Source organism: Eulemur rufifrons, chromosome 18 (assembly GCF_041146395.1).
Source record: "Eulemur rufifrons isolate Redbay chromosome 18, OSU_ERuf_1, whole genome shotgun sequence".
Classification (NCBI taxonomy): Eukaryota; Metazoa; Chordata; class Mammalia; order Primates; family Lemuridae; genus Eulemur; species Eulemur rufifrons.
In genome coordinates, this window is record NC_091000.1 from 24,869,448 (window position 1) to 24,874,791 (window position 5,344).

Below are 5,344 nucleotides of genomic sequence, written 5' to 3' on the forward strand. Positions count from 1 at the left end.
TTAATCTATATAACAGCTATAACTAATTTGTATTAAAATACGGGACTGGTTGTACTTGTATCAATATTTTTATGGTCAACCAAGATTTTGTGCATTCTGATCTTTGCTACTGATGAAACTTTCTCTCTGACTTGACTGTACAAAGTATGTTTTATTATGCAAATTATTTTTAGGAAAATTCCTTGTCTTACAGGAGCTCAGGAAATTTCACCTCAAAATATGACTCCTTGGTATAAAGAGTATTTTGTATTAAAGGCCCTTAGAGATCAACAGGCCCTTGGAAGGGGCTTTCCCTCTATCTGCATCACCAGATGGATCCATCAAAAGAAGAATCAACTTCCCTTGCCTTCCCAGTTATCTCGGTATATTGCAAGAAAGAAAATCAAGAATGCAACTAGATCTGGCTTAAATCATTTTAAATATAACACCTATCTCTCAAGGTTAATTTAATTTGCAAAGGGAATCATTTCCAAGTCAATCTGTTTCCCCCATCCATTCGTCCTCCATAGCAACCATTTATTGCCCCTAAACAGGATTACCTATATCCTTCATACCTCTAAAAGAAGGGTATAAAAATATCTGGGTCCCATTGAGATATTGGGTAGTTACTCTGATTTTCCCTGGGTGCATGGTAAATGAACCTCTCCTTCTTATTAACCTACTTAAATTGTGAGTTGATCTTTCTGTGAACTTTCAAGGAAAGAGGTTTCCCCTCACCCCCTCAGATTGGCACAGTCTGCAGGATATTCAAAGCTGCTTTGCTCTTCTGAAAGCCACAGTAAGGAGAATCTGGGCCATGAACAGCCAGCGACACAGTAAGATACCTTAACTTGCCAGTCAGACTCCCAGTTTTCCTCTTTCTGTGGGTTCTGGTTGAGCAGATGGTAAACATCATTGTCCTTTACAAATTTAAGATTAGAGAAAAGGTTTTTGTAAGTAACTAACTTTGGTATATTTTTGGCATATTTGTTGTTAGTTTGTGGTGTGTATATTCCTATTGTCTGATTCCCTCTCCTCTCAGAAACCACCTTCTTGTTGCTAATGTTGTTGCTTTCTTTTGTAGTTGTCTTTCTGTATTGTGCTGTCATACAGAGGGCTACCATAGGGTGGAACACAGGGCCAGCACACCTATAAGCCCACTGTTTGTGCTGGCTTTTAAAGGACGAGTCATGTACCTTGGGGTAGGTTGTGGGGGATATTACGTCTTGGCATCAGCAAGTCTGTCCAGGGGCCTTCAGAATCTCAACTTCTTTGTCTTGCAGAAAAATTCACCCATTCTAGGAAAACAACTCAAAAGTTCACGTAGTTAGGTAAGAGAGAGTAGTATCAAAAGCACATAGGAGTCCTTGGTCATTGAAATTTTTTTATAGAGCAGATTACACTTTGAATCATTGTAGCACTAATATAGCATATGTTCTCTCGATAGTCTTTTATTCATGTCATCCCAATGAAGGATGGTGCTTGAAAACAGATAGTATCCTACACAAATCTACATCTGCTATGGTATTTAGTATATGGTATGGCTTGTTACTTAGTTCAATTTTGGCAATATTTGAAAATTACAAAATTAAAAAAATAACTTGAGTCCTTCAAAATAGTTTTCAACAAAATGACCTGAGGAAAGAATTTAAAACTATCAGAGAAAAGATATGTCACATATATATCTGATAATTACATAAATAGACTCAAAAAAGGATATGAGAGGAAACAAGGCGATCCATTCTGTTGTAGATACTTCATTCCAGGATAGCTTATGGCAATGTTTCAAAAAGACATGTCTGAAGCCCACAAAACCCTCAGTTCTGAGAAATACACCTTGACAAAGTTTTAAATGCTAATCATATTACTAAAAACTTACCCAAATCAATTTTCTAATAAAATGTAGGAAAATGGGAAAGTAAATGTGGGCTGTTCAGGTATCAGAAATAGAGTAGCAGAGAAGCTTAAACAGTTGTTATAACTCACTCTTAAGATTTGATTTCTAGAGAATTCAGCAAGCTTCTAGTATTTCCCAGGGAAGTCTCTTTTGAGACATTTTAAAGCAAATTGCCACTTGTTTGTCTTACATCTAGTTAGAACTTCCAAAATCATTTTTTGGTGGGGAGGGGAACGAGTCATTTAAAGCACACAGCTGCTCTGGTTTGCCCGGGGCTGCACACCCACACAGCACTTCCAACGTTTCCAACACTCTGTAATTGGGAAAGTAATTATCATGGCATCATTTTGTCAGGGAACAAAAACAAAACCAAAAAGGTAAAATGAAAATATGGCAATAAATCCTACTATAACTATTACTATCATAGCCATATGCAAGTGACAGTCTTCTCACTAGAACGATAACTATTACAGATAGCACCAGAACCAAAGCCCATCTTGGCACATCTTTCCCATAAAAACAAATAACTGTTGAGACAGGTATTAAAAAAACACCAAGTTGGTCCAACTCAACACTTGGTTTTCCTTTACATTTTGAGTAAATCCACAAGAAGAATCACCATAAGTAAATAAAAAAAAAAAAGAATCACCATGAATTAAAACAAACGACAGCTTCAAATTTTTCTAAAGGAAATGTTTAACTCCTCTCAGATAAAAATGAAAAAGTGTTCCTTCAAATGATGGAATGATGCAGATCCATGTGTATTTCAACTGAAATGATGATGGCATTTATTTCTGCCCAGTCAAAACTTAATAATTTATATCAATAATTTTAGAAATATATTTAGTACAAGATGTCTTTAATAATTTCTTGCACAAATTTGTATTATGTTGAAATCAATAGTATAATCTTTCAATAGGTTATTCAGAAATTATTGTCCCAGAAAACTCATTCTATGATACCTTCTTGTATACTGCCATCATGTGAACAATTCTTTTTCATTCAGCAGCAGGCTAGAGTTCCTGTGATTAGCTAGTTAATATTCTCTCTAATACATAGGCAACAACAGAATAGGCAATTAAGTCAGTTGGACAATAACACAAGAAAGATTTTCAAATTCTAATTATATATTAGCTAGTGTAGATAGAGTCATGTCAGCATTACTTTTTTCATGCTCTATGCTCTTTTTTTTTTTTTACCAAGTTTGCTTTTTAAATATATGTTTCAGATCTCCCTGTTCTCTCCATTAGATTACATACTTCTTAAAGTCAGTCACCTCGTATTAACTATTGTTATATTAATGAACATAGTAAGAAACATGATTTACCTCTAAAATATGTACAAAATATTAAAGCAATTCTGTTATTTTTCTTTGTTATTACAGATGTTGAACAATAATGTAATCTACCCATCTAATGGACTTCTGTTTGTTTGGGCAAAGGAAATAAAGGATGTCTTGAATAAATACTTTCGATATATATTGGCCTGTCCTTCTAGTTTGGCAAGTTTTTGCAAATGGGAGTATTATTTTTCAGCCTGAGGTCTTAATATTTCAAGAATAATGTAACCTGAACTTTTGTATCCCCCATAATAAGCTGAAATTAAAAAAAATAAATAAATAAAATAAAATAAAAGGTTCCACACTAAAAAAAAAAAAAAAAATTAAAGCATTCCTTAAGTTGAGAATTTAAAGGGTGAAAACTAATTTATTTTATGATATAATTTCACTCAAGTGGAAATCCACTTTTTTATGAAATGAACTGTTCAAACACAATAAAGAAAGTTTATTGTAAAAAAAAAAAAAAGAATAATAATGCAAAATATAAAGCCCAAGTAGAGAGAAACTTCATACTCTAGGTATGTAAAATTTCAAGATGTGAATGCTTTGGTGGAGAATAAAAATATTAATAATTAAGAAAAATACCAACACAAAGAAAGAATATCTTTACAAGCCTTCCAATAGAATAAATTAAAGAAGAGGGCAAAGAAGAATGATACAGAAAGTACAATTAACTACAAGTTATCTCTGGATATTAAAGGTCTTTTCAATAAAGTACTAGTTAAAGCAAATAAAAGTGTCCAATCCAGGAGAGTCAATGTAAGAGAAATGGGTCAGGAAGAAAGCAAAACAGTTTCCACTTTTTGAATGAACCCAAGATGACAAAATATATCATTCTAATCAAAATTTGAGGAAGAAAAAAATTGATGATTGAGCCACAGCTCCAAAAACAAGTTATTATTTTGGAAGAGATTCTGAACTCTGATCACAAAGATGGCCTTGCTTCCATTTCTAGAAGCTACTTGCACCTGTGTTTGATTTGGGAGAATAACATAAGTTCCTGTGACATCATGTTTTCATGTGACAATTAATATAAAGTCCTATTTTACTGTTGCACTAAGGCACATTTGGATATGTGGAGGAAGATTAACATTATCTCAATGACCTGTAGTGAGGGGGCTGTGGCTAGTGTTTGAGTCTAGGACCATGCAACAGGGTCACTAAATGCACCACAGTGAGAAGGTTGGAAGTGCAATTAGCGAATTATGTCCATCAAACGCCAGTAGTACTTCTGAAAAGAAACACAAGGTTGAATGAGCCCTTAAATCCTGAAAACGACTAGTATTTTAAGACTCTAAAGTTCTGAGGCATTGTTTTAAAAAAGGAAAACTTGGAGCTTGATTATTTCAGCTAAAATCCTGAGATATCTATAATTGCCAATAATTTAGGAGTGTACACCTGAAAGGAAAACCTGTTTTAAAGAGAGTAAAACTATGAATTTGCTGCACATATGACATTTATATGCAAAGATTTTACTCCTTGAAGAAATATTGGTTTGATAGTATGGCAAAAATTGCAAAGCTATAGTATTTTTCAGAAGAAAATAGAATTTCTGCAGCTCGTTGAAGACATCCTATTCCACTATTGTAGAGAAAAGAAAACCAAGGTTCAGAGAGTTTATGTGACTTATCCAATAATATGCCATAATTATACCCCAAAATAATGTTCTCACTTCTTTCTAACATAATGTTCTTTTATCTCAATAATTATATTTTACAGATATATTTCATTTTAAAAAGCTAATTAAATGAAAGTTAGTTCTAAAAGTGCTTTAGTATAAATGGTAAACAATGAGAGAAAACCCTCTTATGTTACCAGCTAATACATAGACCATGTAGGCATGTGAATGTCTTCTAAGTTAGTTTGGAATGCAAAAAGCAATTACAAATTGCTCTTCATTGTGATTTTGTTAAAGATATGTCAACAAAAAAAAAATGGCATTTTAAAGAAATATTTGTTCAGTTCAATTTTTAGTTCTTCCTCATAACCACCAGGTCTCATTTGTATGGAAAAGTTTCTGGCATCTCTGAGTTTGTGACTCATTTAGAAGATAAATGGCTGTGCAAAAGGCTTATACCATCCTGATTCATGTTATTACTGATTGCCATAAAAGTAATTCTATTCTGCAG